Source organism: Homalodisca vitripennis, unplaced genomic scaffold, assembly GCF_021130785.1.
Source record: "Homalodisca vitripennis isolate AUS2020 unplaced genomic scaffold, UT_GWSS_2.1 ScUCBcl_6569;HRSCAF=13847, whole genome shotgun sequence".
NCBI classification, from domain to species: Eukaryota; Metazoa; Arthropoda; class Insecta; order Hemiptera; family Cicadellidae; genus Homalodisca; species Homalodisca vitripennis.
This window is the reverse complement of record NW_025782733.1, coordinates 27101-53247: the sequence shown is the minus strand read 5'-3', so window position 1 is coordinate 53247 and position 26147 is coordinate 27101. Positions and strand designations below refer to the sequence as shown.

At 34.4% G+C, this 26147-nt stretch overlaps 1 long non-coding RNA gene across 1 annotated transcript in view; it reads left to right on the top strand.

Annotated features, from left to right (window-relative positions):
• LOC124373879 overlaps positions 1-25624 on the top strand; it is a 32659-nt gene extending 7035 nt beyond the window's left edge. The window contains exon 3 of the long non-coding RNA XR_006923482.1: positions 25092-25624. This is a non-coding gene — a long non-coding RNA (uncharacterized LOC124373879). The remainder of the gene's footprint in view (positions 1-25091) is intronic.
• The last annotated feature ends 523 nt before the right edge of the window (positions 25625-26147 follow it).

Genomic DNA, 26147 nt, shown 5'->3' with positions numbered 1-26147 from the left:
CGTTGTGATTGGTTGGTCAGTGTACAGTAAACAGCTGATTCGGGAAACAATGGTTCATTGGTCTGTCACTGTACGTGAATATTTTAATCCAGTAAGGAATGGTATTGTAGGCACTAGGCCGCAGAAAGAGATATAGGATTAATGTAGTATATACAGTTTAGTAAACAAATTCAAATATAGAGTATAAATTGCCCAAAAAATATATACATAATTATTATTCAATAAAAGTAGCCTTTTCATATTAGGCAATAAAAAACAAGTTATTTAATGCAATAATACTTAACATACCGGCCGCCTTGAATCACCTTGGGATTCAATGAGAGAAAGAGCAATATAGGCTCAAATTACAAAGTTTATAGGCGGTGGTAGAGAGATAGTTAATTAATTGTAGAGGTGAGGTAAGAGAAACACCTTCACTGCTGGACGAGTGAGAGTTCCACTTGAGGTCTTGAGATGTACCACTCGAACTGTACCATCTTGTCCTGGAGTGACATCAGTGACCCGTGCAAGGGGCCATGAGAGAGCGGGAGTATCCTGATGCACCAGGACGAGGTCTCCAGGTTGGAGGTTGCGGGAAGGAGTGCTCCACTTGAGGCGCTGCTGAAGAGTCTGGAGATATTCTCGCTGCCAACGCTTCCAGATACGTTGGTGCAGCGCTTGAACCAGATGCCAGTGAGAAAGGCGGTTCGTGGGTATGTCCATCAAGTTCTCTTCAGGCACGGAAACCAGAGGAGAGCCGATCAAGAAGTGTCCAGGCGTCAGTGGGAGAAGGTCGTTGGGATCACTGGAGAGAGCGGTGAGCGGGCGGGAGTTGAGCATCGCTTCAACCTGACTTGTGAGCGTCATGAATTGAGACAAAGTTAGTATGTGGAGTCCCATGACACGTTTTAGATGGTGTTTAGCACTCTTGATGGCACTTTCCCAAATTCCACCTTGATGGGGAGCAGCAGGAGGGTTGAAGTGGAATCGAATTGAACGGTCAGCAGCAAAGTCTTGGACTTTGCGCTGGTCAGCCGTGAGGATTTTGTGTAGGGCATTTTTAGCACCTACGAAGTTCGTGCCACAGTCACTATAAAGGTCTGTGCACAGGCCACGACGAGAAACGAAGCGAGTGAGAGCACCAAGGAAAGCTTCGGTGGACAGGTCCGTCACCACCTCAATGTGAACGGCCTTCGTAACCATACAAACAAAAATACAAATATAGGCCTTAATAATGCGGACAGAGCGTAAATTATGGACCTTGAGCGAAAAGGGGCCACCATAGTCCATGCCGGTGGAGAGAAAAGCTCGGGCTGGAGTAATGCGAGCTTTGGGGAGGTCGCCCATGAGAGGGGCGTTATTTTTAGGCCGATTCTTAAAACATGTGAGGCATCTAAAAATGCGAGATCTTACCACGCTGCGTGCAGAGAGGATCCAGACTTGCTGGGAGAGCAGAGAGAGAGTAAGCTGCGCGCCAGAGTGGAGATGTTTGACATGGACATGGTCAATGAGGAGGTCCACGACAGGGTGCTTCTTGGGCAGGATGCACGGGTGAGACATGTTCGGCGGGAGGTCAGCGTGGCGCAGTCTGCCGCCGACGCGGAGAAGTCCATCCGGACCCTGGAATGGGGCGAGGCGTTGAAGTCTGGTAGAACACGTCTTTCGGTCCCGCAGTAGAGCCAGATCTTCAGTGAAAGCTTCCTCTTGCACGGTCTTGAAAATTCGCAGCTGGGCGGAGTCCCGTTCTGTCTTGGAGAGAGGTCCGAAGTGGCGGTTTGGTGAACGACAGTTGTGGATAAAACGCAAGACGTAGGCCATCACGTGCAACAATTTCCTCCAGGAAGAGTACTGGATGAGGAGGTCCCACGTAGGCGGTGCTGTGGCCAAGGCAATGACAGGAGTGGAATGCTTCAGCTCCCCTAGCTCCTCCAGAGAGACCGAGTACAGGCTGGAATCAGTATCTGGCCAGGCCGAGGAGGGGAGACGCAACCAGTCGGGTCCATGCCACCAAAGGGGATGATCCACCAATTGAGAGGGAAGGATCCCACGGGAGGCGCAGTCAGCAGAATTGGAAGCACTAGGTATGTAGCGCCAGCAATCCACAGCCACAAGCTCTTGAGTTTGCGCCACACGATTAGCCACATATGTTTTGAGGCGATAAGAAGGTGTTTTGATCAACGCGAGGGTCACAGTAGAGTCGCACCAGCAGACAATAGAACCAAACTTGTGGGTGGGAGCTAATTGAGTAACACAATATTTCACAAGTTGGGCCAGGAGATGAGCTGCGCATAGCTCCAGTCGGGGCAGCGTCACTCTTTTGAGAGGAGCGACGCGAGTTTTAGCCATAACTTGGCTTACGTGCACCGTGTCATTGGAGGTAGAGCGGATGTAGACTACAGCAGCATAGCCTAGTTCTGAGGCGTCAGAGAAACCGTGCAAGTCCCAGTGAGTAGCAGCAGAGTAGGGGATAGCACGAGGAATTGTAATAGTAGCAACGTGCTTAAGTTCAAATAAAAATGCGTGCCATTTTTTGTATATTTCTGGAGGGAGCGGATCATACCAATCTATGCCAGAAATCCATACGAGTTGCATGATATTTTTTGCGAGCATTATGCAAGGCGCCAAAAAACCACAGGGGTCATAGACTTGAGAAATGAGACTTAACACTTTACGCTTAGTGGGGTTTTCACAAGAAAAATTAAAGTTAAACGTAAAAGTGTCAGTCAGAGGGGTCCATTTTAGGCCCAAAATAGAGAAATGAGGCTCCTGAGAGGGTTGCAGAAAAACTGGGATTTCCCGATGATCTTCAGGAAGGTGTTGCAGAAGTCTCGGAGAGTTCGAGACCCACTTCCGGAGCTCAAAGCCACCGAGCCGAAGGAGTTTGATGAGTTGATCTTGAAGTTCAGCGGCGAGTTCTTCAGTCTCAGCTCCGCAGATCAGGTCGTCGACGTAGCTCTGGTGCTTGAGAATCTCAGCAGCATGGGGGTAGCGGTGACCTTCGTCTTCTGCCAATTGATGTAGCGTTTTGATGGCCAAGTAGGGTGAACAGTTCAGGCCGTAGGTAACTGTCGTGAGCTTGAACGTGGACATCAAGTCGGTGGGGTGATCACGCCATAAGATCAGTTGGAAATGTTGATCGTCAGGATGCACCTTAATTTGGCGGTACATCTGTCTGATGTCACAAGAGAACACTACGTTCTGAAGGCGGAAGCGCAGAAGAATGTCACAAATATTATTTTGCAGCTTAGGTCCGGTCAACAGAGTGTCGTTGAGAGAGAGTCCGGAACTGGTTTTGGCACTGGCGTCAAAAACGACGCGTAGTTTGGTGGTGCTACTTTGTGCCTTAAAAACACCGTGGTGTGGCAGATAGTAGTGGGGAGTGCTTAAGTCAGGAGTAGGGCAGCCCTGCATATGGCCTAGAGAGAGATATTCATGTATAAAATCAGAATATAAATTATAATACTCCACATTAGTGGGAGCGTGGAGCTTGCGCTCGAGTGAATAGAGTCTACTTTCAGCATGAACTTTGGAACTTCCCAGATGAGTACTGGTGTCCTTGAAAGGGAGGCGGACCATATATCGACCCTCACGGTCCCTGGAGTGCGTGGTAGAAAAATATTCATCGCATTGAGTTTCCTCTGCAGACCTTTTACTGGGAGCAGGCAGTTCCTCTTGTGTCCAGAAACGCTGCAGAGAGGCGTGGAGGTCCACCTCAGCAGTCGAGAGAAGAGAGACAGCCATAGTAGAGACAGACTGCGTCAGTGGTGTGCAGGGAGCCGTCCCCATCAGCACGAAACCAAAACAGGTGCCCAGGGCGTGAGGTAAATTGAGACCAAGAGAGTAGGTCTCGTGAGTAAGAATATGTGGAAATAGCGCTCCACCAATAAGCACGTCAATGCCACCAGGGAGGTGGAAGGTTGGATCAGCCAGTGTAATATTTTTAACCTTATTCATGACCTCCTGAGATATTTGCACTCGTGGGAGATCTACAGTGATTTGTGGCAATATGTGGAACGAGTGCGGGGCGGCAACTGGGTGGCCAGCAAGAGTTTCCACGCCCAGAGTTAAAAATCCGCGTGTGTGAGCAGAGGTTTGAGAAAGGCCGGCGAGATTAATAGTGGCCGGACGGCGCTGTGTACCCAACAGTTGGGAGGCTTTCTCGCTAATAAAATTTAGCATGTTTCCTGAATCAATTAAGGCACGAAAGACATAAGCTTGTCCGTTAGAGGCGGTGAGCTTGACAAGAGAAGTACCCAGAAGAACCGTGGTACTAGGGGCGAGGTCTTGATGCAGTGTGCCATGAGCGTGTAGTGTGGTGTGTTCGGCCGGGCTAGGAGGTGAGAGCGCTGTGGTCGCAGGCGGAGGGCGGACAGCAGGTGTAGGTGTTGCAGGCCGGCCGCCGTCACGGCCGTTCTCCACAACGGGACGAACGCGGTCCGACGTACTAACACTGGACCGTGTTGGCCGATCAGTGAAGTGTAGCAAGGTATGATGACGACCACGACATGTTCGACACGTGAATTTAGACTGACATTCACTTAATCTGTGCGTTCCCAAACAAGAAGAACAGCGGTTGTGCTGTTTAATAATCCCGTGCCGTTCTTGAGGTGTCTTTTGGCCGAAGCTGGGACAGCCATAAATTTTATGACCGCTCTGATGGCAATAAAAACATGATGGGCCTTGTTTATAGGCCGAGGAGGGTGGAGAGGAAGCCGCTAACAAGCTCACGTTTTTAAGAGACGATTTGGGTTTATCAAATTTGGGTTTTGACCCAAAAAAAGATCTTGAAGCGTTCTTGGGGTCCACAATATTGTCATGTAGACTACTGTCCTCAATGTGGCTGCATTCCAGGTTGAGAAACTCAATTATTTGTTCAACCGAGGGCAAAGTATGAAGCTCTTCCTTTTTTCGAAACTGTTCTAGGCGTGTGACCATCCGATTATCAATCTTGCGTAATAACAAGGCTGAGAGAAGTGGGTTGTTACTAGTGATGTCATTGTTTAACGCTTTAAGTGATTGCGTATGTTCGTGAAAAAGATTAAGGAAAGCACGGATATTCTTCACAGATGTGCTGGAGATGACAGGAAGGTCTAGTATTTGATTTAAATGTAGTGTGAGTAGACGCCTAGTATTATGGTAGCGATCCTTCAGCAGCTGATAAGCGATTGCATAATTTTGCTCAGTTATATTTAGCGACTTTATCAGAGCGAGTGGTTCGCCTGAAAGCACGCTCAAGAGATATTGAAATTTCATTACATCGCTTAAGTGCGCATTGTTGTGTACGGCTTGTTCATAAACGTTGATGAACGTACAGAAGTCCAAGGCAGCTCCGTCAAAAGTTTTTAATTCCAATTTCGGTAGCCGGACGTTGACTTGAGGGGAGGCAGGCGGAATAGTTTCGCTTTTATTAGCTTTAGCTTGTCTCTTGGTCTCAATCATAAGCACGTTAGCAGAAATGTAATCAACTAACTCGTCCACGCTCGCTAATGCGGAATAGTTAGGTGTATAGTCGGCATCCACTTTTAATTCCAACTCGTGGCACAAGTCTAATATTGCTGAAAATTCCTGTCTAAGTCTCTGAATAGATTTAGCTCTGACAAGCAACTGCTGAAGTATATTTGGATCGGAAGTCTTCTTAGTTAAATCATATATACTTTGTATCTGAGAAAAGAGGTGTTCTCGCTTTGCATTGGCCACTTTAAGAGACATCGCCATGTTGAAAGTGTTTGTAGAAAATTAATCAATTTCAGTAATACTTCAAAGGTGAAAAGTAAACAAAATATTGTCCTCTTGAACTGAGACAGTGATAAAAATAGAAACTAAATTATTTTCCTCTGAAATATTTTCCCCAAGAAATAAGAAGTATCTAAACAATATAATACAATGAAACACAATTTAAAAAATATTTATGATACAATATAAATAAACCTTTTAACACCTTTTGTAAACTTTTATTTTTTTTACTATGTACATTTCGAAATCATTGATTTCATCTTCAGGTACCAATTGTTTAGTTTTTTGAGGTAAAAACTCAATAATAATGCAATAAGTAGAGTAGGCTCGTATAGGCCTATAGTATAGTTTTGTTTTGAGAAAATAAAATACACTGTTATTATGGCAAAACGTAAACAAGACAAGTTTTTATTAAATAATAAACAACAATTAAGGTTATTGTTGAGCTAAATTCAGCCATAATGTAGCAGAGGCTCTGGAAACATTATGCGCACGTACTACATGTAAACTGTCAGTGGTAAAGTATGGTAGTGTTGTGACAGTAACCATAAACCATGCATACATATGCGTGAGCAATGTTCAAATAGAAATTATAATAAACAATTGTGAGCAGTAAGTAGCCTTTTTTTCTTTTTAAGCTGAGACTAGAATATAGTGTTGACAAAATAAACATTTAATTTTGCAATAAGGGTGCAAGTCCTGCTCAAGGTAAAGTGTCAATAACCAAGATTGTTTATATTTAACCTGCTTAGAATAATGCGTATTACAAGTAGGGCTGATAACCAGCAAGTATTGAGAAGCGGTAACCATTAAACACAGTAATCAGTTCACCTGTGCTGTAACAGTCTGAAAGCTTGTTTGTCAACAAAACAATGCAGTCGACAGAGCACCACAGCTGATATGATCAGACGTCACAGCTGATATGATCACAGCTGATATGACTGGAGAGGGGATTGGAAAATCGATATGCACGGACTTTGCAATCGTGAAAGAACCTGAAACCACACTTTGAAATATGCACTGTATATAGCTTATAAGAGTTGAGATTGCACTGATATTCACCAATGGACTAAAGTTCTTATTATCCGGCTCGCTAAGGACCATGAAAAGAATGGATTTTGGTTATAGAACCGTGAAATAATATTTTAGAGGCTCGACTAAGAAGGACCACTTCACACTAGGCAGTGAAGACGCCGAACACACTGATTTTAACAAGAGTTCACTAGGTTACACATAATGAGTTTATGAACAGTGCATATTCAAATAAAGTGTATAAAATAAACAGTTACCTTTATTTTCATGAGAGATACCTAACCGTAGTCTGCTGTTGTGGAGGGCCAGGTTGTGATCAGTAAGTGTGGGAATAGGCTGCTGTCTTGTAGGCAGGCGTGAAGACGGAAGATTTCCTTCACGGATTCACTCACGCACAATACGACCGCAAACGAATAGTTCATAACACTGTGGCCAGTCCTGTAGAGCACGGTAGACGCGGGTGTCCGGGAGAAGAGACGTTCTGGTAGAGATTGCCAATCCAGAGCACTGACTTTAATGTTAATGTAAATGTACAACAAATAGAATAAACTAATATTTAAATGAGAGAGTAACACATGGGGGAGAGAGTAAGTATGGTAAGCAGTGGCTAGAGAGTACATAAGTGCCCCAGGCGGGATCGAGAGTATAATGAGCAAGCGTGCCTACGCTTGCAAGGTGGGCAATTGATAAGTCAACCGTTGTGATTGGTTGGTCAGTGTACAGTAAACAGCTGATTCGGGAAACAATGGTTCATTGGTCTGTCACTGTACGTGAATATTTTAATCCAGTAAGGAATGGTATTGTAGGCACTAGGCCGCAGAAAGAGATATAGGATTAATGTAGTATATACAGTTTAGTAAACAAATTCAAATATAGAGTATAAATTGCCCAAAAAATATATACATAACTATTATTCAATAAAAGTAGCCTTTTCATATTAGGCAATAAAAAACAAGTTATTTAATGCAATAATACTTAACAATTATTTTAAATTTTCCATATGTTTATCGATATGCAATATTCTCTTATATGTTAGTCCGATAACAACAATACACACCACAATATAAACCATTCTTCATTATACCATATATAAAAAGAGTAATAAATAAATATACGAGCAATAGTCTTAAATGATTTGTCAAATACAATGAAATGGTCAAAAATAAGGTAAAAGAGAAACAGTTGTTATGCATTAAATGCATGAAATAGGCGCTCCTTTTGAGCACGAAACATGCATTAACATAAAGTAATATATATTCTATTGTGTTAGTATCATGACATATTTTACAAGATTGAATGCCAAAAAAAGCTTGATGGTTATTGGGAGATATTTCTGTTTCCTTATCGACCTTCGCAAAATTTAAATTAAAAGATCAGTGCGACGAATCTTCAGGTTAAAGAGTCAAACAGTGTCTTTGAGCACAAAAAAATAAAAATAATTTTACAGTACGCAAAATTTCGCAGTTGAACAACCTACTACGGCGGAATTGAAAACATAATGGCTCATTAGGATTTTTGTAAAACATGCCAGGGTGAAGAAGACTTACATCACCAATAAATTTAGAGTATCTCACATGTATACATGTAGAATGTTTTCATTAAGGCGGTTCGGTATGCCCTATCCTTCCCATGTTAATTTGACCAATTTTATGTACCTTTTTCTCAGAAACCTTTAAAGCTATCATCATCAAACTTTAGGACACTACTATTTAGACCTTTGTTAACATTTAGAGCGGAACAAAGTTAAAAAAAAGAAGTTTTTATCTAATTTGTTGTAAATAAAAAATGTATTAATTTTTTGTAAAATAATTTATAATTATAATTTTTTTAATAAAAATTTAAAATATATTTTTATAATGTCTTCCGCTCTAAATGTGTGTACTGGTCTTAAGTACATGTGTATTTTTTTAATGTTAATCTGATCAGTGGATCTTGAGAAAAAGGTACATAAGTGATAAAAAAGTTAATTTTCGGGAAATCGCAGCTAAAGGCAACACACATCAAATAAGTGAATTCACTGACCTTTATTATAATATTAATGACATCCAGCTGCATAACTAGGGTTATCAGGATCCTCCAACTCTTCCTTTTGACTGATATTACCTAGTTTCACTTTTGAAGCACTAACAACATCATCTGTGTCCTCATTATTCGGCGTAGGACTAGGCTCAGTTTCACTCTCAACTAACCTATCTTCCACAGTTTCTTCCAAAACAACACCACTACCACTGCTTTCACACTCTACAACTACTTTCTTTTTGTAAAACTCAATTTTTCTCTTTTTAAAAATTCTATTACCTCTAGGCATTTTAGAAATCAAATGCGTTCTACAATCAAAATAACAGTAACTACAATCCACCAAACAGAACTTGTTTTGTTTACAAACACAAAATTGGTTTATTGTAACTGAAGACAGTTATAGACAGCTGTATTTTTTGTTAGTAGACAAGGCAGGTGTACCAACCCATAAATCTAAATCATAGTTTGGAAGAATACAACTGTGTTACTATAACAAATACTTCAGTTGAAATGGAAACACTAAATTGTTGGCATGTAGTATATTTTTCAAAATAAAAATAAAAATAGTTCCCATCATCGGATTTTAATAGTTTTTGCATTAAAATGTCAGGAATTAGTCACAGAATAATAAAATATTAAAACACGAAAATTTATAAAAATTTCATTTTTTGGATACCGAACCCCCTTAATTTTTTGCTCTATAACATATATAGGTTTGTACATGCGATTGGTCACATTCGACACTAAATATAGAGTAAAACCATAAGGAATGTGCTTCTGAATCTTGGTTGTAGTCGATCTTTGTGGATTGTTCTTGCATGTTGGAATGTTTTCTAATATACTCTCAAAATCCATATAAATAACGTACGGATGGCTAAACTTCTTTTGATAATTAGTAAATTTAGTTGTTAGACCTGAAAACGGCATAATTGGCTTACAAACTTCATGTTGCTTGCAAATTTCTAAATGATCTGTTAAATCTCCAGATTTGTAGAAATGGCTTAAACATCTTCTACATAGAAAATTTTTATGTCCATGTTTGGATGTTTGAGAACTCACTAATCTACTTAAATCGGTTATCAAAACAAAATGAGATTTGTCTTCTTGTTTAACATACAATAAATCGATTTCTAACTCGGCATTATAAACTTCGGAAATTTGTAGTGGAACAATGTTGAGTTTTTCGTCATAAGTATAGATATTTATAGATATTTTTGGATATTTGTACTTGGAATTGGAGCTGCGTTTCTCAAATAATTGTATATCTTTTAAAGACATTGGATACTCAAAGCCCGAAAATATCTCGTCATTTACAAATTTCTCGTATTGCTTTGGTCTGTCAGCATTCTTTTCGGGTTTTCCAATAGCACATCGGATAGAATAAACAAAACAGAAATCATCTTTATTTTTTATATTTATACAAGCTTTCTTATCTTTGATTTTCTTTGGTAAATCGATATATGATCCTGCGTTCATCATTTCGTGTTTATTAATGCTCAAAACTAGTTGTATGCAGCTTTTAAATGTCCATCCAGAACCTCTATTTGGATGATTTGTCTGTTCTCGATGTGTTAATTTATTAAATTGCTTAGTAATAAAGTCGTTTACGTCAAAGATTTCATCTGCTTTTATAGTAAAGTACATTGGGCAAGTTTGTGGTTCACCGTTCACTAAAGTTCTTTCGTATTCACATTCCAAAGAGAGATATCCTTTCATATTTTTAACATTTTCTTGAAATTCCTCGATTAAACTTTTAATTTCTGGCCGCATAATTGAAAGATATTTGTAAATTGACATGAAATTGTCGTTCAAGTTTGTTAAAATGTATTGCTTGAAAAGACCGTGTATTGAGGATAAAACTTCTACATCAATGATATTTTTAGGTTTTTCGTTAAGAGTTTTGTCAATTTCTTCGATCATTTCAGACTTAGTTTTATCGTTTGTTTCAATGGAAAATTTTTCAGCGATTGATTGAATTTTTCATCATTAAATAGATTGAGATCTTTTTTATCTTCCTTAAAGCTTTTCTTTAATTCACGCAATTTTTCTATATTGTACATCTTTTCATGATCGATAATTTGATTTTCTTTAGCCCAATTCCTCAAATAATTCAGATCACTTTCGTAAAGTTGTTTGTTTTTTAAATGAATTTTTGAGCTATAATGCCTCGTGTAATGATGTTCAAAAACATCTTTTTTGCAGTAGGGGCATGCTATCTTTTTGCGCTCCATTTAAATAAGAGAAATTTTAACTACCAATTTTTTTCTAAATTCCAGTTTTATAGTGAATTTTCGAGAAATATCGTTCAAATTATCAACTTTTAAGCTAAAACTTCGCAATAATTAGAGATATTTCGGTAGATTTTTCAGGATTTTTAAAAAAACTCTAGTACCAGTTTGTATGTACCTTAAACAGTTGATAATTTGAATGATATTTCTCGAAAATTCACTATAAAATTGGAATTTAGAAAAAATTGGTAGTTAAAATTTCTCTTATTTAAATGGAGCTACTAAAGGAATTAAATGAGGTTGGTGATTTAAAGTTCAAAGAATATAAGAAGTTGAATGAATTAGAAGAAAATAAGAAATACAAAATTTTGAATCTGGAGAAAATGAAAGATAAATTCGGGTTTACAATAATTGCCGAATTGGAAGATTATAAAGTACACTTACCGAACAGATTTTTGACTGTTTTGGATGAAAAAAAGATTAAAGAATTGAATAAACATGATAAATTACACTTGGTTGTTACTGGAAAGAAGACTATTAAAGATAAGGACTGTGTTACCGTCAATTTTGTAGAATAGAAGATTTTTCGTTTATTCGTAGCAGACATTTCAAATAGATTGATTTGGCTAGACAGCTATAGATTCGGTAATTTTTCATTCGTGAGTTACTGTTTGATTTTACAGATTCGTTTATTGTCCTTTAAACAGGAATTTCTATTGATTTACTGTCTGTCCCAAAAGTGAGCTAGAATCGGCATATTCATATCTACTAATATATATTATATATATAAAGTTAATTTCTAGTTACAAGTTTGCAAACGCGCACACACATACACTACTAAGACAGAAACTAATACACTCGTAACGACCCCAGATTTGAAATTCAAGAGAATCGCAAAATACGAATTAAAAAAAAAACTTGAAAACTGAATCACTGCGATTTTACAATACTTTCATCTGCAATAATTTAATAGGGAATAATATAAAACAAGTAAAGTATGAAAGACTGTGCGATTTATTTATGGTAGTGATTCACATTTATATTGCAATCTAATTTAATAAATCATTACTACTGTCATGAGTAATTTTAATTATATTAAAATTATTAACTATTATCATGTAAACATATAATAAACCAATGAATATAAGTACGCCATGCTGAAACAACAATCTTAACCAAATTGATTTAAATATTTTAAGTAGAACAATACATTAACTAGTATATGTGTCGTGTGTGTATTAGTGTGAGTGGGGCGACTTCCTAATAAATAAATTACCTGTGACAAATTGTAATTTTATTCATATTTATAATAAGTACAAAAGACTTGATGATTTTATTTTAATAGTGCCCTGTCATGGTTGTGAAGACTTAACGACAATATAAAAATAAAAAGTAATTAAAAAGAACTTTAACCAACAACATCATGAAAATTTCACTTTACTGTCCACAACATCAATGTAAAAAGGTTTCTATGCAACCACTTCATCTTCATCCTCCATTAAATCGAAGTCATATCTTCATGCTCAATAGGTGTACCGGTATTTAAGTTGGCTTGCCGAACAAATACATTGAATAGTATTGCAAAAGTTCGTTTTGGCTCCATTCTTCTCCAAAATGAAGTTCTAGAAGTAGTTTCACATCATCAAGTTTGGCAATTTTTACAGTAATTCCTTTGCTCACCATTTCTGATCGTATATTCTTCAAAGTTTTTCCTCTTCTGCATAGAGTTTTGCCCTTCCCACTTTCAAAATTATAAAAAGGTTCTCCTCGAACCAAAACGGTTGTCAACGTTTTGTTTCTTCTAAAAACAATCTTTTTTGACTTTTGGAATTGAAAATGCCAGTCAGTCGTCCTCTTCAAAACTTCATCTGAAGACTGTTTCCAATCAATAACCTCACAGTCTTCTCCAAGTTGAATAACTGTTTTAACCTTCCGGAACATTTCAAGATATTTATCAGGATTTTCAATAACACTATTACTTTTGAACTGTCGCTCAAGGATTCCGAAAACCCTGTCAGGTGGGATAAACGAATGGCCAACGATGGGAAACAAGAGAACGACTTCTTTGACGTGTTGTGGAGCTGTATTTAATAACCAGTCAGACAGCATGAATATTATAGTGCTAATTTTATTTAGGCCACCACAACCGTCGGAAAAGAGATGGACAGATGTGATCCCATTCATATCTGTAGAACATAGTCTATGGTTCAGGGCAGAAGCAATTTGAACTGATCCCTTAGCATATTCATTTTCACACCATACATAAGCAAAAGTGTTTTCCTTATTTAAATTGGCTTTTGAATTTTCTTTCAACAATTGTAAAATTGTACAAATACATCTGGCGTCGATAATATGCTTCCTAATCTGGTATTTTAAGAAGAACTAAATTTTTTTGGCAGTCATAACTTAAGATTAACACATTTTCTTTCTTTTCTTGCAATGCTTTAAAAAATGTATCAGCTCTTCTTTTGTGAGCAAGAAGTTGCAGCTTTAGATTGTCTCTTTCTTCTTTGTTGCGTTCTAAGTTCAGCTTATTCTCAAGACTAGTGCAAGTAGAGAATTTGTCACTATACGGGGCATGAAAACTAATATTAAAATTTTCATTGAAAACATTCCTAAAAAATTCATATTCAACACAAATATTTTCATCTTTTCCCCTAGCTGTATATATCTCCCACATTTATTTTACTGATAGTTCACTTGGTAGATATTGACGTATTTTAATTTCCCCCCTTGATTAATGATTCTGAATCGGCTGGAATGTTTTTATAAAGTCTATTACAGCTTCCCTTTTTTTTGGAACTTGTCAACTTGACGGGCACCTCCTCGTGTTTCTTGGGGAACCTCACCTGTTTGCAGATATTTTTATATAACCTTTGTAAGCGATCACGCCCTTCTTGTATTATTCCCAAAAATGCAGTTCTGCAGACCCTTAGTTGCTCGATCTCTCCTTCACGTTGTTTGGGTAGGAAGTATGAAGTGCTTACCAGCCGTTCACGAGAGCTGCCTGCATCATTGGGCTTACCTCTTTTTTTGGCAGATGAGATTGATACATGCCGCAGGATAAAATTTTTCTTCGTATCCAAATTTGCATCTTTATAAAGTACTTTTGATGAATTCTCCGTGCATCCTGTAGTGATAGTTCATTGCATCTAAACATGCTAGTTCCTCCATTTTTGCATCTGGGTAACTCGGGGAATCCTTTTGGTAAATGTCTGAAACAACAAAACCAATTATTAGGTTATTATTATTGGCTTAAGACGCCGACTTCAAGACAGGCGAATATGAGATGAAGGGTGAGTGTAGAATGAGTGTAGCGCGATCTTGTAGTCTTGTTACTAACTAAGGTCGACATTAACCTTAGAGAGGACTGTTAATTAATAGCCCAACAGCCAATGGAAACTTACGGGACCTACAGTTTATGTTAGGTTCCATCTGGTTCCATCTAGGCTAACAAACGACCAACTCATATCAGTTTGGCTAGTAAACAGAAATTATCCAAATACTGTAGATTATGGTTAGATTCCAGTACATATGGATTAGAAAAACAAAACAAAAAAATCCTTTGAAGTGTTCAGACTATGAATTGGCATGTTGTGCATTTATTTTGTACATAAAAGAAATCCATAAAACAATAGTTAGGCCTACTTATTAACTTTAATAATGTTTCGAAATGCATTATAGCTACAAGGGTTGTAGGCCTAAATAAAAATCAGTTTTGTTACCGGTAGAAAAAAACTAATAAATATAATGTTTACAGAACTAACCTTGCTTTCTTTGCAACGTTCTTCTGCCAATCGTCGGGGTACCTTTTCCTTTTCCTTGCTAGTTTAGGCGTTGTCGTTTGAACATTTTCCACAATATCAGTAGGCCTACTATTTTGTAGATTATCTAAGACTGTATCCTCAGATTCCATTAGATCAAACTTAAAAAACAAACTAAATAATTGAGAACAATATAATTTTCAACTTAACCACAACAAACAACAAACGCTGTTATAGATCTTGATGTTGGCGGCAAAATTAAAGCACAGCTGGTAGAAACATACGTTAAATATTTTGTTTCTGCAGTATTGCCAACACTTGTAATAAAATATTTCATAAGTAAAACTCAAATAATTATTTTATAATTAATAATTATTTTATGCAAAAACTTCATTTTGAAATGCGCCTAATCATATGAGTGAACAAAATAGCTGGTTTTGGAAATGTTTTACTTTGACGCCATTTACATTTATTGATATATAACAGGCTTTGGAAAAAGATGGATGAATAAATAACAGGTTTTGATATTGAAGCTTGAGTGTAAATAACAGGTTTTGGAAATGAAATCAATTTTTAAATCCAATTTTCTTGCTGTTTTAGCAGGTTTTGCAACTTGAAAATATTTCAAAACGGTAGCAAATTCACTAAAGTTACCATGGCAACCATTATCTCAATTTCGATTTTTTTGACGGAAAGCTGGTTTTGGAAATGGACTACTCTCTACGTCTTGGCCACATTTAAAATTTTTGAGTGTAGTTCCATAAGCAGTTTCTTTTGGAAATTCTATCTTTATTGGGAAAACTTACTCTTTTTCAGTTTATATCTTGATGGAGTAAAGAAATTGTAGACGAAGATTTTTCTTTATTATGTGAATTCATAGTTACTTATTTATTAAGCTGATTTTCTTGATGGTAAGGCCTTTATCCTGCTCAATTTCTCAAATATTTTACTAAATTTGGTTTTCTCTGTTAAGTTCCTAAATACTATATCCAATATAAGAAATTAATTTCTTAATAAAATATACTAGTTTGAATCTACTTAGAAATTACATGCCTTACGAAACTCTTTTTCTTTTCTTAATACATATGAATAGTACGGCTTCTGTTGCAAGCTTTTAGGCAATTTCACTCCATCTTATTTGTTAAAGTTATATTTGTTCCTTTTTATTTATAAATTTTCTCTGAAAATAGTAGGGAATTTTTGCAAGTAATTTGGTTTTGACTAATTCTTTAGCGTGCAATGGTACATTCCAAAATAATTCTAATAATAGTATATTCACACACACACACACACACACACACACACACACACACACACACACACACACACACACACACACACACACACACACACACACACACACACACACACACACACACACACACACACACACCACACACACACACACACACACACACACACACACACACACACACACACACACACACACATACATACATATATATATATATATATATATATATATATATATATATATAATTATCATTAATAGCACATATCTGAGTTTCTCTAAATAAAACTTATTAGGAATATATGGATTATTAAATTTGATACCAACAGAAGATTGAATCTATAATTTTAATATGAAAAAATCAAATTGTTTATAATTAGTCAATAAAAACCTAATGGTTTTCAATAGGCCTAATAATTAAAATGATATCTATATTTTACATTTGTTTACAACATCACTAAATAACACACTAATTAGTAATTCGTTCTCGGTTGTTGTGCTTAATATAAATTGAAATGTTCAGTTAATTTGCACCAAATTTTTGCACACTTTATGCAGTTGTGAAGGAAATGTTAGACCTTTATAACAGCTGCAGTTTCAAGTTTCATAATGAATCGCAACGTGAGTACAAACTATCCTACGCCATAGATCAATTTATATAATTCATAGGTGAACTTGTCTACCTACTTAGCTGTTGTAATATCACATTCGGTATAAGATAATTATATATTTCCTTGTAGTATAATGTTACTTTCAGCTTTTAGTGTTAATAATGTTTTATTTTCATTTCTCCAAAGCCAATCTCACAATTGGCCAAAAATCGATTTCTTGCTTGGATTGTGTGCTCTGTATTCAATAACTTGTAAAGAATTTCACAATCAGATACATTTAACTCGTATTAAAATCATATATATTTTGTTTTAGTTAACTGTTCGTACAGAATATTATTCTTTATAATATTTTTAACTACGTAGATATGTTACTTATTTTTAAATGTTTAAGATATAATCCATATTAATGATGGTGCCTATATTGTTTTATTTCGATAAGATTTGCAAGTGACTGAAGCTAAAGCAAGTAAACGTATTCATAATTCCAGATTCAGTTTTACTTGTATGTATGTCTTTTAAGATTCTATCGTGTTGTATTTTCATCGATATTAAAAGATTTCTTAAAATTACTTAACAAATATTTCGTTTTTAATCTCAAATGAAAGCTGTACAAAAACTTTATTGTTCTTAAATTTTAACTTAAAGAGCTATTATAACTTAAGGAAGTGTCATTGCTGCTAACTGTTCTACATAATTTTGTATCACAGAGGAAAGTATAATGTATGATATTTCCGTTGTTTTTTTTTTTTTTTGAAGTAATATTAAAAATAATTAACTATAAATATTTACTGGATGATACAATAATCAAACAATTCATATCTACAAGTAAATTAACAAGTAGTATAAACATGTATAAGTTCCAATCTATATTCTCTATATTTTTTGCTTTAAGTTAAAATAAATGTGAAACATAAAATAACACAATAGATGAAAACACGTTGAGTACAAGAGATTTAAAACTTCCCCGACCTCGTTAGGGTTCTGTAAACATATCTGAAACGTCCGAGCAAAGTTTGAAACTTCAAACTTTTATCTTCTATAAACAAAGGTTCATTGGACCATTGACACAATTATCTCGTGTTTTAAAGAAATTTATTTAGAGAATAATATTGTCCTTTATATTTTTCATAAAAAAACTAAAAAAAGTTTAGACTATAGTCGGCTTGATTTTATCACTATTATCAATTCTCAAAATTGAATTGATTTATCATGCTGATGTAATTGGCCTGTTAGAATTAGCGTTTATTATTCATATGTATGGGTTTATTATGAATGTACAACAAATTTACATACCAACCACATTATGAAAAAGGTTGACACCATTATCTCGTGTTTTAAAGAAATTTATTTAGAGAATAATATTGTCCTTTATATTTTTCATACAAAACCTAAAAAAACGTTTTGAGTATGGTCGGCTTGATTTTATTACTGTTGGTTGTCAATTCTCCAAATTGAATTGATGTCTCATGCTGATATAATTAGCCTTTTAGAATGAGCGTTTATTATTCATATGTATGGGTTTAATTTTAATTTAAAGGCTGAATTTACATACAAACTTTTATAAATTACAGTCAGTAATTTTGGAAAAAGTTTTACCCTAAGCCAAAGCATGAATAACATTTACATGTGTGTATATACGTATTCAGTTTGTGGATAGTCAATAAATGTGAACTCATCAAAATGTGCATTAACTTAGATCCTTGAAACGTCCTCCTCTTTCTTATAAAAAGACACAACTGTCAATCACTGAAATTATTTCTGAATTGTTAGAATAGTTCCGTAGCTGTCGATAAAACTTTGAAGAAGTATTTCTGTATCTTGGTTGTCTGCTGCACAGCTTATTTTTAAGTGGTCCAAGAGATAAAAATCCAAATCACTGAGGTTGGAGAATGTTACATGCTTATTATTGCTACATGTCCATTTATCGAGTATACTAGATTGTGAACCTCGAAATTAGACTAAAATATCCTATAGCCTTATCGCGCAAAAACAGTGTACTAATATTTATACTTGATGTCAGGATATATATATATATATATATATATATATATATATATATATATATATATATATATATATATACTTTAATAATTAGTATTGAGTATTCCGTTTAAAAAAATCCATGTGGGTATGTCGTATTTTGTGGATAACATTACCGGCTAATAAGATTCTAAGTTCACTCAGAGAAAAACTTTTACTGACATCTGATACTGTCAATGAAAGGAATTTATGACAAATGCTAATTATGAATTTGAACTGTTCTCAAAGTTTGTGCATTAAAAACAGCTTTTACTATTATTGAACCTTATGAATCATTAACAAACTAATCTATAAATTACAATGGTGATTGCAGTTAATGACCACTTCCCGTCAAAGTATTTTAAACAATATTAACCAATTGTGAAAGGTTTTGGATGGATAGACTCGAGTACTTATCTTTAATCTTTACGAATAACTTGAATAATCTTGAAGAACATCTACTAATTTAAATTATAAAATAGCTAAAACTTTCCTTCCAACGATGGCAAAAAATTATATCAACCCAACTATACGTTGATATTTATGAGAATCTGAATTTGTTATATAAAACTAGGACAGATCTTGCTTATTTGTAGAACAAATTACATTGAGTTGTACTCAGAAACTCAGTACCTATCTGTTACGCGTGTTTGAATATGTATACGTGGTGTACAACCTTGCATTGACTGTTCTCAATTCTTTCAATGTTGTCCAGAAAAAGTAGCCAATTCTTAGAGGGCATCGTTTTTTTGTTTTTTATTTTGCAATTCATGGTTTAAATGACCATATTATGTTGTATTCTTCTTGGAAAAGTATGCCTATTGCAACACAGTTAGTTTAAAGCGCTACCTTACATTCCTTATATCGTATTTATTGGCATTGATTTCAGCAACTGGTTGGAATTTTTTCAAAACGATGTGATTTTATAAAGCATGCAAATTACTACGCTTAACACATAACTAATAATTAATGTTGAATTTTAAAATAAATTTCTATAGTTATACAATAATTATTTTTATGAATAGGCTACTTTTGTAAAAAATAGTAGTAAAATTCCTATATTTAAACGGTAAAGTATGAAAATATCTGAGTTGTGGTGTAGGTAGACTATGTAGATCATTTAATTTAGTTTCAAGATTTCACGTATATGTGTGAACGATCCTCCTTTAGGAGATAAAACCGATAAAACTTAAAGGTTAAATATTCCTGTCAATAAATCACTTAGAAGTATAAATCCCTCAATCATATCTATAAATAAAACACAAAATTGCCACTCACACATGAATTTAGGGTTAGATAGCCAAAAGTATACAGGACAAAAATGATTTTTTAGTTAAATAAAAAGGGTATTTATCAAATTTAGAATTTAGAACTAATGCTGTGTTTATCCTATTTGGCTATAATTATTGATATGTGTACTAGACATGTAGGCTATATATCTATATCTATGAGCTATAACTAGTTTTTGTGCCAGAATCATTAATGTATGGCAATGTTGAGTTTAGGTCCATTTAACCTTCCAACTTAGATGCATCCAGTGGACCAAAATATCTCTATTGAATCCACACTTCCCACAATACTTTATTATTTGTTGTACACTGATAAAAGGCAGTAGTGTTACATTTGAAGTTGAGTGATAGAGAGGGCTTTATAGCCATAACTCAACCTCTGTAATAAAGGTATCTTTTATATAATTTTCAGCATTATAAAAATTAAAGTTTTGCACTCAAACGATTGTAATGTTTCTTTATATAACTCAACATTTCGCTATACAATAATACGATAGAACAGTTACTGAATTTATAATGAAATGTGTGTCCAGTGATGACAGTTGCGGTGGGATTGATGACAGAGCTAAATCAGCTTGTGAACGTACTGTAACTGTGTATTGTGACACAATTGTGGCCGAACTGTAATACAGTTATATCAGCGTTGTAATGGATCTTTGGCAGTTGTTTTTGCAACCGGTAAGAGTGTAACTCCACTGTAATATAAATTTATTAAAGTATCAACATTTAACTAAAGTCAATCTTTAAACTGAGGATATATAAAATGTATTCTGTAAATTCTCAAGAAATTTACATATAGCTAGGACAAAACTGCTATAAACTGTGAATTATACGTAAACATTTTTATTACCACAAAGAACAAATGTGTGAGTTCTTATTTTGTTGGGATTTTTGGGATATACTTAAAAAGTACACAAGTAATGAAACATTTTATAACGTTATATTGATATTACCAGTTTTACAAAATATATCTTCTTATATTTTATTATTTTACAAATAGAAAACAACTGTTTCAGAATAGATAAAACTTCTGTAATTTATTAAAATGTCTATTTTTTCAATAATAAAATTGTATATAAATATAGTTTTCAAATTTAATAACCCTCAGTAAATAATATGTATTTAATTTTTTTAAACAGTACACATGAGTACAAGTAAATAAATGAGAGGAGTTCCTCTACATATAAAATATAAAAAAAACAACAAAAAATAAACTTTAGACGCCTGTAATGTCAAATTTAACTTCTGGTCCTCGTTTGATTTAGTGGTCCTCAAAAGGTTAACAGTAACGGGAGTGCAGAGTATAATGTTATAATAAGCGTTAATACAGACTAGTATAACAGTATTATAACCGATATATAATATCAATACATATAATTTAAATAAATGTAGAAGTATTATTATATGTATTATACATAAGTATTAAATGTACCATATTGTAGTTTCTCCTTCTCTTTGTAACAATGATAAACACCATCATGGGGGAGCAGTTATAACGGGCGGTAAAATAGGCGGATAATGCTACAAATCCTAAAATATTATTTTCATACATTTTAGTTCTAAACTTGTTAAAATTTTGCTTAGATACAATACAGTTTTAAATACATTTAAGTAATAATAATAACTAATAATTTTTCTAACTTTAACTCAATAATGTGAAACAGTTTATAAGCAAGATAAACAGTCATTATTTAGATAAATATTTATTTTGCGATAATAATGTATAGAATATAGAAAATCCCACTTATTATTAAGTCTAAAGTAAACAGAAGTCATGAATATAGTGGTAAATTATAAACCTGACTGAATTAACACAGTTTAAATGCAAACATTTTGCAGAATAAATAGGAGATTAAATGTGATTTATTTACCTCAATTACGTATTTTCGCATGTTATATGGTCGTATTTTAATCTTCATTGTGTTACTTCCCACGAAAAAATATAGGCTAATATGTAAATATAATGCACTAATATGCCTATTATTACTCGTTTTGACGATAAATATACATATGGGGATAAACCGTACTTTTTAGTATTAAAATTTAATGATAATATTAATATTGGAGTATTATTTAATGACGTTGCGTACTTTATTAAATATGAATTAGAGGGAACATAGTCCTAATTAAGTACTGAAGGAAAATGTCCGGAAACACAAAAACAGCTTTTTAAGTGTTCTTAATTGTAGTACAAGATATAGAAATTAAGGCTAATTTTATCATTTTAACTGAATCTTGTCTAAGCGCTGATAGGAACTTAATTTATTTAGACGGATATAACATTTATGGAACTTACAATAGCCTTAAAAAAGTGTCGGACTGCTAATGTACGTACTTGACTCGTTATAGTTTTCTTGTACTCAACTGAGACTGAGCCACATGTTAATATTGTTTGAGTTTCGAGTGGGCTAGGATTCCAAGGGAACTGCTCGAGATACTTATATTCATACTCGAGGTAACACTAATAATACAACAATCTAAAATCCGGCTAGACATGCAATTTGTAGTGTCTTTAATTCTAGTCAGACCTATGCTGAAAAAACTTGATGTGTTGTTTGACTCAAGAAATTTTGGATCGCTCAACCAGTTTCGTAGCTTGGTAGTCAGACTTGCATCGATCACTTTTTTTGTTAAGTCTACTTTTCGATTGAAGAAAATATTGGTGTTAATATTCGACCATAGTTATTTTAAGTCGACAAAAGAAAGCATTACTCACAATCTCACTAAAGCTTACTGGAATAATGTAAATTAACCCTTAAAATAAGAAAACTAGGAAAGTTTTATAAACTTTGTAGGAACAGCTATCAAAAACGAGAGATTTTTAAGGAATTTTACGGAATTCACTTAATAATGAAAAGAAGTATATTAAACTAAAACAAATATTTAGTTTTAATGGATTGAATTAGTTTCATAATGAAGTACCGCTGGAAATCCAATCTAGGTAAAGCGACCCGTATACCAATCTCACTCTCACTTAAGCTTTGATTGCGTAGAGTAATTAGATGACCTTTTCAACTTTAACCCATAATTTTTAATAAATTGAAAAAAATACGAACGTATTATTATGATGATTGATATAGAATCTAGATACTTCCTTAGTGATAGATGTCTGTGTTATATCCATTTATAATAATTTTGAATTGAAAAATAAAAATTACGTAAGTTGAATTAAAATGTTATTATGATCCTAACCATTTCAAATACGTAAAGGAAATGAATTTGTGATGATTAAACATCGATGATTTACAGAACAAGGGAAGTGTTCCTCTGGCACTCTTCGTAACGAACGAGGTTCGCTTAGTATATAACGCTTGACAATGCCGCAGGGAGGGACTGAGGGCTGTCTGTAAGGTCAGATTTTAAGACCCCTTGAGATCTTTACCTATCCGTTACTCAGAATACCGAAGTGAGCGCATCAAGAGAATTAGTTCCGCCAGGACGCCAAGAAGCATGAATTAGAAAGCATAACCTGTCTTAGATCCAGATCTAAGAGATTACTTCAAGACTTGGCCGTGATGGTGACATTTAGGAACCTAGTTAAAAATATATTAGGCTTATAGTATATGCTGAGTTTTATATGTATTATCTCATTTTACCTAATTTATCCCAATGATTCTGTAGGTTCATATGGTATATAATATTTTTTAACAATAACTTTAGACGGTCAGATTCCGTTATGTGCTCCCAACGCTTAAACTTTTTTCAATAAACTTAGAACGTTATAAAACGATGTAGTTGAGTAACAGAACTAACATTCCATCAATCAACAAGCATTTCCATGTATTGCGGTCGGTATTGTTGTCGCTGTTATCTTATCTTTCTCGAGAATCCCGATTACGGCAGGCCGCGCGATATCACATGATTATTTAAGTTTTTTACACGGTACATAATTGCCTTTCCATTACAATTCAATTTATATTTCTGATCAGCCCCTCTAGAATTTGATATTTTACTTATAGGTACTATCTCGAGGGATGTTTTTCTTTCGTTGACATCAGCGTGGGCTTCGGCAGCACCATGTTGCTGATGGCCGGAGGCACTCGCATTTTGGCTGGCGGAGTGTGATCACGAATAAAAACAAGTTTTGTGTGTTTTTTTCAATAAAGAGTTTAGTTTTTGTTTTGTAGAGTTTGTTTTAACCAATTGTAATTGGTTATAATCATGCGTAAATGAAAAATTAGCGTTGGGGGTATAATGTTACTTCTGTTACTCAACTACATTGTTTTATAACGTTCAGCCCTGTTAATCTTCCTGGATATAAAATCTTTATTTTGTGACATATATTTATATAAAAATTGTTATTTCAAAAATAATAAGATCTTATATATATGTAAGATATAAGATCTTATTTTTGAAATAACAATTTTTTCGAGATTTTTTTAAAATTCGAATCATTTAAAAAAGTATTTTTGTTACTTAATAAATAGTATTAAATCGCTCTGCATAAGCACGCAAAATGTTATTTGGATATGTTGATTAGTCACTCAGAAAATGTATGTATGTATCATTTATTAAAAAACATTACTTTCGGACAACAAGTAAAAAAGAAAAATATAGAGAAATAAATTTATTTTATATAGCTGATACATTCTAGGTACATAAAAAGGCAACTTTCGGTCATTTTCAGCTAAAATTATTCTTCCAGCGTTCTCTAGGCAACTAAAAAAATATGTTATGGATAGGAGACCAATTTCAAAATGCCTTATTTAGGGTAGTTTAATGATTTTCATGGTAGTTTCTGAATACCGAATATTCCAACATGCAACAATGCTGCTTGGTTTATCCACGTCTCAGATAATTTTCGAATTTAGTCTGTTTGGTTCTTGTTATGGATTCAATTGCTTTGTGAGTTTTACCCATTGTAAGTGATAACAGCACAGTTCGTGCTGTACAAATATAATAATCATTGTCCCTCAATGTACAGATTGCACAATGTTGTTAATGTTGTACAATACTAAATTTGCATGAAATATAAGTTAAAAAAAACAAATGTTATAAAGTATAATATAATTTTATATAACGTATCATTTATGTAATAATACCATATATTAACATATATTTGTTAATTTTATCATTATATTATTTCATATATTAAAATGTTTAATCTGTTCATCAGAATACAAAGTGTTATTTAGGTACAATATATAAAGCAATTTGTGTTCAAGGAGGTAAACAAGTGAGTAGACTCAAACCTCAGATGATAACATCAAGAACAACTCGCGGGAAGCAGAGAATCACGGTAGAGATTACTTTGTGCTACGGCTATATCCTATTGAATAGACTCAGACCTCAGATGATAACATCAAGAACAACTCGCGGGAAGCAGAGAATCACGGTAGAGCTTACTTTGTGCTTCGGCTATATCCTATTGAATAGACTCAGACCTCAGATGATAACATCAAGAACAACTCGCGGGAAGCAGAGATACACGGTAGAGCTTACTTTGTGCTACGGTTATATCCTTTGTGAATTCTTTATATAATCAGTTTCTCACTTGAGCTCATTCTTCTTGTCTCCTGTATAAAATGCAATACAACAGCATTATTTGCAATAATATAAATGTTTATTAAAATGCGCTAATTACTTACATCAATTTTAGTTTCTTGAAAGTTGTGCTGCTTAAATAGTATGTAACGCTTTCTCGATTAAATGTCTTATATTGTTTGTTGTATAGATCGTATATTTTCGTACGCTTGTAATACAAATTGAATTTTAGGAAAATAAGTAAAAATACAATACATTTATTTCCTAGTAAGAAAATAGGATTTTGGTCTGGCATATCTCTCAAATATAATATGTAGTCAAAAAATAGCAATGCATTGGTGATGTTTAGCACATATATATATATATATATATTGAAATTTTACAGGTCCATGCAATCTAGAGGAGCTAAACACTCCTTCAAATTTATGTAATTTGAAATGTAATATATTGATGTAATAGAATGTAATTTGATGATGTTGTAAATCATGAGTATATATTTTTTTAATTTACCTATTTTTTGGAACTTTGATTTTAAATTTGTTTAAGAGTGCATTTTACATTTCTCGAGAACTGATTTGGCGTGGTTTTTTTTGGTTTCTATTGTATGTTATTGCGTAGTAAGGAGCAGTTTCCCAGAACCATTACATGGCTGTCTTGAGTTTGTCACAACGACTCCGCGACTGGAACGGCTCAGCTTACCTCTGATAACTAGGCTACATGTCACATGTTACTTTGTG